Source organism: Dendrobium catenatum, unplaced genomic scaffold (assembly GCF_001605985.2).
Source record: "Dendrobium catenatum unplaced genomic scaffold, ASM160598v2 original_scaffold_96786, whole genome shotgun sequence".
NCBI lineage: Eukaryota > Viridiplantae > Streptophyta > Magnoliopsida > Asparagales > Orchidaceae > Dendrobium > Dendrobium catenatum.
In genome coordinates, this window is record NW_021415225.1 from 835846 (window position 1) to 845814 (window position 9969).

Sequence of the window (9969 nt, forward strand, 5' to 3'; positions counted from 1 at the left end):
ACTTCAAAATTTTCATATTTTTCAAGAGAATTTATTTCACGTATTTGAGTTATTACACCTAAGGTGTCATAGAGTGGTATCAGAGCAAAAATTTAGAAAGATTCAGATTATAATTGGAGCTATAGCAAATAATTTGTATCGGTAAAAGAAAAACATTGAGGCTTAGTCTAACAAATTTCTAATTTGTTTGTGATAAGTATGTGTATAATCATGAAACCCAAAGAGCAAGAAGTAGCTGATGGATAGAATTCCAATTAGATATAATAGTTCATAATATAGTGAGGGATATGACATCTAACTCTATGATATAGTTTGCCAAGATATTTGTCACGACCCAAACCGACCGAAACGAATCCCATCGCGTCGAGTCGCGACGAATGAATCCAGGATCTAGCTTTGGAATTTGGTTTCAGACTTTCTTTCGAATAATCATACAGAAAACACATAGCTACTATTAAACTTCCAACATACAGAAATTCATCTAACATTTTATTTATTCTCATTCTTCAAAATAATCATGTACTATACAGTGCATGACTATAAATAGAAAGAACATAACAGAAGAACAGAATAGCCATGACTGTATATGACCATACAAAAAAAAATACAAAAATACCTAATCTCAAATCAGACACAGAATGGCTAGTCCAACACCTCCTTCCCTTTCCCAGAACCTGAAAATCACACAGATAACAAGGATGAGCTAACAGCTCAGCAAGACTACACTAGCCAATCAAAATCTTCAGAAACTCTCATATCAAAATACGCATGAAGGCGTTAAAAACATTTTCCGTATAGAATTCAGATAATCATACAAAAATTAGAATATCAGACAGAGGTCAGAGATTCATACATAACAAAAATCAAACAGAATACATATATTTGTTCAGAACAAATGAAGTAACAGAGACAGAAGAATTGAATCAAATTTACATCACAGAATTATTCAAATCAGAATCCAATCAAAGTTCAGAACAGATTTCAGAAAACATTCAAATCACATTTTATCACAGATTTCCCTGACCCAGATAGAATCTCAAAAGATTCTGGCTCCTTATGCATCCCTTCCCTGACACAAACAGAATCTCAAAGGATCCTGACCCCTTATGCCTCCCTTTGTGCTTACAGCACCAGAACATATCATATATACATAATTTTCATATCAGACTTTATTTTTTTCAGATTCCCTAACACACACAGAATCTCAAAGGATTCTGGCCCCTTATCACTCCCTTCTGATATCATTCAAACACATCAAATCATCAAATTCAGAAAAATCGAATTACATTAGAAAAATCGTCAGCGACATAACGGCAGTCCACAGAAATTTCAACAAATCAAATCACAGTTTCAGAAAATTATCAAATTATCACAAATAGTGTAAAACATCATTTTAAGACTTTCATTGCACTAAAGCAATATTTTCCAACAGCTAGATAATTTTCTATTCAATAAAAACTCCACAGAATTCAAACTACCCGGTGAAAACTTTCAGAAAATACTCAAAACGTGCAAAAACATCATCTCTACAATATACCAAAAGTTACAGGGTAAAAGTTTTGTCGATACAAAGATGGATCACTTTTAGGCTAACGGAAACGAAAATCAAAACAAGAAATCCGTCAAAAATCATATTTCTGAAAATTGAGAAAGGCATAATGTGTCTTACGTCGAGTAGATCAACTTTCGTAACTACGGCGATGGACGAAAACAGACCGAAGTCTCCAAAAATGCGAATTTCCCCTTCTTGCCTCCGTTTTCTCTCTCCTCCTCTTTCTCTCTCTTCAAAAATGACAAAATTTAGATATTTATCAAACAGGATCGTCCAGACAATGCCCTCGATCGTCCCGGGACGATCTCCTCTGGACACGAATCATACAGACGAAAATTAATTCCAATTTCTTTCGTCCCTCGACGATTCTCTCGGGAAAAATTTCGTCCCGACAAACTCGGGTTCGTACAGACGAACATGCTATTCTACTCAGTTCGTACAGACAGTTCATACAGACGAACCATACAGATTTTCAAAATTTCTTCAGTTCGTACTAACGGTTTGTCCGTACTAATAGCACAAATTTTTTTTTTTCAAAATAACTTAAGAGATTAAGGGTTTCACAATAGTAGTCCAATTGATGAGTAAGGTGCCTCAAGGATGAATGGTTGGAGTTAGGAGGTATGAGGTTGATAAGCATCTTTTGTTATTTCTAAGATTAGAGCCACCTCATTTTCAGGGTGATATTAAGCCTCATGCAACTCAGGATTAGTTCATGAGGATAGCAAAATTATTTGATAATATATAATGTTCAAAAGGTAGGAAGGTCCTTTTAGTTGTGTTCTTATAGGATAGAGAAGTAGAGCGTTGGTAGACAAGCCTGCAGAGGGAAAGATTCTAGGAAAGGTCAAATGTTTAGATCAGCTAAATAGAGTTTGTAGAGACCTTTAGGAGATGGATTGTGTTGCCATCTATAAGGAGGCATATGTAGGGATCCTTTCTTTTGAGGTTGGTCCAAGAGAGTAAATTAATGATGTAGTATGAGGTAGAGTTCATAGCTCTTACAATGTATGCTCCTTAGTTGGTTAATACCCCTAAGAAGAAGTTTTATAAATTTCAATGAGGTTTTGAGAGGCAGTCTGCATCACCAGTTGTTTCCATTTCTCATCCATGACTTGTTTGAGCTTATGGAGAGAGAGCCGGTTTGGTAGAAAATGATATGATATCCACCCAACACTGATGGAATGCAAGCAGGAAGAGGTTTACTAGAGAGTCCTCCAGAAGTGCTTTTAGTGGGAAAAGGTTTAAAGTTTTAGAAGATCATTGTCTGTCAACAACACTTCTATTTATGATTTATATAGAAGAAGGCATACTGGTTGATGCTTTTTGTATATTGGTCAGTGCTTAAGGTTTGGCTAGGTAGGTCAGAAGGTGGCGCAGTGTTTGTAAAGAGGGCCAGAAGGCAGACTTGAAGCTGTGGGCAGTTAGAGTCAAAGGTAGAAGTCAATCCCTTCTAGAACAGTTAATGGAGCCTTATTGACCCAAAGTGGAGGCAGATTTGGAGGGAGACCATCGGGTGGATCAGTAGAAGGAGCCCATCACGAGTTGATTCCCGTGGTCAGTACAGCCTTGGTGCAACCCAGAGTGTACAATCTAAGGCAACATGAGGCACCATATGTGGTGACAGTTAAGACATTTATTTTTGCATTCTCTTGACATATTTTATTTGACTCTAGTGTGAGTCATTATTTCCTATTTGAGTACATGTTGGATATATTGGGTTTGGTCCGTGATCTATTAATTTCTAGTTTAAATATTATGTTGTCCGCTAGAGATTTTTTGGTAGCTAATGAATTATGTAATTGTTAGATTGAAATTACAAATAGAAAGTTGAAATCGTCTAACATCCACACAGTCATCATCATTGGACATTCGTTGCCCAACTACTCAATTAGAATATTATTGTTTGACCATGGTCATTGAACCACTGCTATTACCACACCAACAATTACACATTGTCATTGCTTGACTGCTACGTCAAATTGCTTGACCACAATCATTTGACCATCATCGCAATATTCTGGCCTCCACCATTAGATCACCAATGCCTAATCATTGTTATTTGGATCACCATCGTCCAACCAGCATTGTGGACTATTGTCAATAAGTCGCAACCATTCAAGCACCTTTCCTTCCATATCAACTATGTGGTATTTTCTACTAGCTCCGTACACTCTCTTAATCTAGCCGTCTCAAAAATAATGGACAAGAAAAATCTTCATAATCAATGCTAATATAGTGAAATTATTTCACTGCGCAAGGCCCTATGATTTTTTCCGTTTCAGCTTTTTTTAGTTAAAAATCTAATGTCACCTATACTCTTTTTATTTATCTATTTGAGTGTCGCTCCTTGTGCAAAATTAGAACATAAAACTATCTAATGCTACCTCCGCGTATTTTCCAGACACAACATTAATAACTAAATATTATGAAAAATGTAATACAAAAATAAAACTAAATTCAAATTATAAATATTAAACAAACAAAAAAAAACTTTGAAATTTAAAGAAAAATAATACATCAAATATATATATACGCCACTGTACCTATAGCCGGTGCTTTGGGGCCCCCACTTAAGGGGCGACTGCCGCTTGAGGGAATCGAACTCGGGATGTGGGATTCCCAACCGAGGACGCCCACCAACCGAGCTAAGCATCGGTGGGTCATCAAATATAATTTGGAAGTATAATGCATCACATTTCAAATTTAACAAATATATGTTGTATAAATATTACATGAATGGTTGGAAATTACCATTGTACGGCTATTTATATGCAAGAGAGATTAATTGCTCACCTTTATATGGACCGGTAGGTCCGGTGTAAGGATGTAGAGGAACGTCCGGTCGGAGGCAAAATCCCACCAAAAAATTCGGTATTTGCTCTATATTACTAGGTATTATTTGATAATAACAATGAATACCACTCTGTGAAGATCAATACCGAGTTATACCGAGCTATACCGAGCAATACCGAGTTGTACCGAGTTTTTTCTAGGAAAAACTCGGTACAACTTTTGTATAACTCGGTATAGCTCGGTATAACTCGGTATTAGGTCTTCACGTGATAGTATTCCTCGTTATTGTTTGGTATTGCTCGGTATTTGCTCGGTATTTCTTGTTTTTTGGTGCGATTTGACCTCCGACCGGACGTTCCTCGGATCGGAGGACGTAATAATTGTTCCTTGAGTGCTCACCTTTATTGGATTCCATTTGCTTTATTGGATTCCATTTGCTGGTTGGAGGCTGGACAAGTTAAAGCGATGTTTTGTTTTTTGTTTTTTTTGTTCTCGTACATTTCGACCCATTGTGATTAATTCCTCCCGATATCACTAAATTGGTAGTTAAAATTCTGAACAAATCGATGAAGATAGCCCCGTTAAGAAAGGCACAAAGCCATGCTAGTTGATTTATTTTGATAGATCCAACTGGCTACTACAACATAGCGAAGGAGATATTTTAGATTTTTTTTTATCTTAAATGAAAATCATTTCGCCCATTATCTCATTGCCGGCCATTAGTAATTACCACCATTGGCTATTATTGTCATTTGTCATGTTATATTCTATAAAATAAAAATAAAAATTATTAATATCAAAATTTTAGTTTTATATTAAAATATAAAAACTTCAAAATGATTCTAAATAATCCTTTAAAATTTTAGTGAGATACCTAATTAAGAGGTTGTTTGTATACAAGATTTATGTAGGATTTGAGCCCGATTTATATTAACCAATTTATAAAAAGGAGCATATTTGAAGTTTAAATTAGTTTAAGGAGCGTAACAGAAAAAAATTTAAAAAGGAGAAAATACGGATTTTAATCATCCGGTTTCCTTTTGAAACCGGCCTCTAATTTCTATTGAAATTGGAATTTTATTATCGGGTTTCAATTGAAACCGGAATTTCATTCCACGGTTTCTAAAAAAATATCTTTTTTATGTTAACCGGTTTCTAAATAAAAAATTTTTTCCCTTAATCCAATTCCAGGTTTCAATACTAATACTAAATTTTTATATTTATTTATTAAATATTTAAATCATTAGATTATTTTAAAATTATTATTTATATTTATTTATCAAAAATAAATACATGTTTATATTTATTTTTTACTAAAATATCCGGTTTCAACATTTATTTTTTTTTTAAATTAAAATAAAATGTTTATTAAAATGTTTATATTTGATATATCATAAAAAAATTTAAATCGGATACCATCTGAACTTCGATTTCAGCAAATTTATAGTTGAACTGAACGTCTCCAAAATACGAACACAACGACACCAAATTCGACTCAATCCGAGCTCGAATGAGTCCAAATCAAAGATCTGATGCGCATTTGGAATGTTCATACCATAATTTGTCTTACCAAACGGTTTTCAAACATGACGTGGTTATAAGCATGCCATAACAATGTCGAAATTCAGAGATCTTGGGCTCGTTGGATTCGTCTCGCCGAGACGCTCGATTTGACTATAAGCATGCCATATTTGGATTTCATTTCATCATCTAAATAATGTTTTAACCCTTCCAAATGTGGTCCGGGCCCCCAATTAGGACCCATTTGGGCTTGAGTTGAACCAATTTTGGTGATGTTTGTTTCGTCCCTTTGAGACGTTCAATTTGATTATAAGTTTGCTGAAATTGGAGTTTAGATGAACCCAAATTTGATTTTAAAAGTTTCCAATTTGAATATGGCTCGAGATTCGTGCTCGATTAAAGCAATTTTTGATGACTTTTCAGGTGAAGACAAATTGCAAGGAATCAATGGAGAAGAGAAAAAAGCAAACCTTAGTCGAACAATATTGAAGTGAACAACAACAAGAGAGCTCATGTCGTTAATTTTGATCCAACAAATAATTAGATAATTAATAGTATAATTAGTAATTAAAAATAATAAAATTATATTTTAATTATTAAAAACTAATTAAGTAGAATAGTAATTAAATAATTAGTTCTTTCAAATTATAATTATATAATTCAATACATTTGAACAATGTAATTGATAATCAAATATTTATTAAAATAAAATGCATCTAAATAAATAATTAGATAATTAGTATTGTAATTAATATATAAACTAATAAATAAATTATATTATATTTAAGTTAGCTTATAATTATATTATTTACAATTATAACTTATTGATTGTAATTAGAATTAAAATTAATAAGTTACTTGTATTTAAAGCATAAATTCAATTTAATTTTTTAACAAACTGGCCATCTTAAATTCTGAATTATATTGCCAAACATTATTGCAGTATTTATCAAAATTTAACATTTTCTTATCCAATAATTTTGAATTTAAGACCATTTATTAGACTTTCTAAGGGGTTGTTTGATTGACTAAAAAAGGATGCAATATCAAAATAATACTTTGGAGTTGTATGAATAAGTGTAAAGTAAATTCAGATGAATGAATTTTTGTTTCATTTGAAATAAAATGAATGTAGCGTAAATCATGATTTTTTTTTTATTTGGTTTGAAATAAAATGAATGCAGAGTAAAGTTTAAATATGATTGTGACTAGCGAATGGCAGTGGTGGGCAACAGTGGCAGGTTACAGTGGTTGGCGTTGGTGGTGGCCCACGTGGCGATGGTCGTCGATCAGCAGTGGGTGATCAAGCGAGTTTGCTTGTAGTGTAAATAATTTTAGCTCAAAATAAAGCGAGTTTGATTAATCTAAAAAATGATTTAGACCAGCCCTAAATACTACTTAAGAGGCAATAAATTAATATCTAAAAAAAAACTTTGTCGTCAATATTTTGTCGTTTTATGCATGGTGTGGGGACGTTGTTTTCCCAGGTGCCATCCCAGCGCAATTTATTTTCAATTATATCGCGATTAATTGTTCAACTTCAAAAAGAAAAAAAAAAAAACTCGTCGTTTTTAGGATTGATATTTTATTTATTCGTCAGGCAGGAGGCGCATATGTTCTCCACGTTTCTCTACGTGGTTATGGACGAAGTTAATTGCGATTATAGGTGTTGTGCGTGGAGTGAAATTGATGCAAATGTTGGAATCCAGGATGTGAGGTGAGAGAGACAAATGCCATGTCAGTAGTATTGAGTTGGGTATCGAGCAGGGGCTGACGTGGCGTATTCTGATTGGCCTTTAGATAACGTTCGACATCGGCACATAATAATTTTTCTTGAGGGGGTAATTTTACGTATTTGTTAGAGAAAAAAACAAAATGATGGGTTGGAATTTTATTTTATTTCTATAAAAGATTTTGGAAATAATTATATATTAAATTAGAAATTAGTGTATATTAAATTAAATTGTATTGTAATATGATTGAGTTATGTAAAATTTAAGTCCACTTAATTTTGAATTTAAAATTTGGATAATATTCCTAGAATAATTAAAATAATTCTTCAAATTTTAATAGTTTTAAAAAACTTACTAAAACAAAATTATTCTTTTTTTTTTTTCAAAATTTATAATATTGTGTAAGATCACATATATATATATATATATTGATACGGCATACTCCGATTTCAGCGAGCTTACAGTCAAACTGAGCGTCTCGGAAATACAAACCCAACGACACCAAGATCAACCCAATCCGAGCCCAAATGAAGGTTCGAAGCGCTGTTGGGAGGTTCAAACCGCACCCGGCGTTTCCCAAAAATCCGACAGAGTTCCGGCATCTTCAGGCGGCGGGAAGAGCTCCGACGGTGGTCGAGGAGGAGCTTCTTCCTTCTCCTCCTTATTCTCTTCTTATTCTCTCTCTTCACTTGAGTCCCCTTTGTGAAGAATGAGGGCTCTATTTATAGTTTTTTTGGAGTGGCATGACTCGTAAATATGTGTGAGATCATGGGCAAATAGGGAGTAGTTTGAATGGACGACCGATATTGAACCCTTTGATCATGCACCGTTCGTTGGGTATTTGAAGTTATTAATGATGTCGGAATTCGGTGATCTTGAGCTCGTTGGATTCATCTCGTTGAGCCGCTCGATTCGAGTATAAGCTCGTTAAAATCGGAGACCGTTTGTTAACTCAAATTGCGGTTTGAACCTTCCAACAGCGCTTCGGGTCCTTGATTCAGACTCATTTGGACTCGGATTGAGTTGAATTTGGTGTCGTTGGGTTCGTATTTCCGAGACATTTAGTTTGATTGTAAACTCGCTGAAATCGGAGATCGGGTGCTCCCAAAATTAAATTTTGAAGTTTCCAACTAGCTTTTGCCTCGAGATTCGTGCCCGATAAAGCTACTTTTGTGATGCCGTATCAACTTTAAAGTAACATTTTAGTATAAAAATTAGATTTAATCGGCAGTAAGAAAGCCATCCCAAATGAAATAGAGTGAAACATACTGTGACTAAATGTAGGGTTCTCTTGCCTAATTATGATCTCTTTGAGCATTAAATTATATTTAAAAAAATTAAAAATGTATTATTAAAAAATATGATTCATATTTATCTTTAAGACCTTATTTGATACAATTTGTTATATCTTTAATATTAAATCATTGATTATACTTTTAATACCAATTAATATTGATATATCATCAGAAAATTATGTTGATCGGGCACGAATCTCGAAGCAAAATCAAGATTGGAAACTTCAAATATTAAACTGGAGACCATCTGAACACCGATTTAAATAAACTTATAGTCGAACTGAACGTCTCAGAAATATGAACCAAACGACACCAAATTCAACTCAATCCAAGCCCAAATGGATCCAAATCGAAGACTCAAAACGCATTTGGAGGGTTCAAACTATAATTTGGATTATCAAATGATTTCCAAACATAACATGCTTATAGTCAAATCAAGCGGCTTGATGACACAAATCCAATGAGCCCAAGATTGCTAAATTCTAATATCATTAAGACATTCAAATATCAAATGAACAACCTATGATCAAGGGAATCAGCATCAGCCGTCCATTCAAACCACTCCCAAAATACCCTTGATCTTCCTCATATTTACTGGTCATTCCACTCTCAAAAAATTATAAATAAACCCCTCATTTCTCATAGAGGGTGACCCTAAAGGATAGGAAGAAGGAGGCTCAAGCAACAAGACAAGAGAAGGAAGAGACTCCTCCTCGACCACCATTGAACTTTCACCCGACAGCCTACCGACGCCGAAGTTATGCCAGAATGTCATCTAACGCCGGAGTTCTTCCCGAACGCCAACTGAATTTGGACTTCTGCGCAACGCCGGACATTCGCTCGTTGCCAGATTTTTACCCGATGTCAGACTTCTACCTGAAGCCGGACTTCTGCCCGTCGTTGGACTTTCGTCGAACTTCTATCCAACGCCAGACTTCTCATGTCCATTGACACACTTCTACCCAACGCCATACTTATACCCATCACTAGATTCCTATCTGACACTGGACTTCCACCCATCGCTAGATTCCTACTAAACGTCGGACTTCAGTCTGTCACCGAAATTACGTTG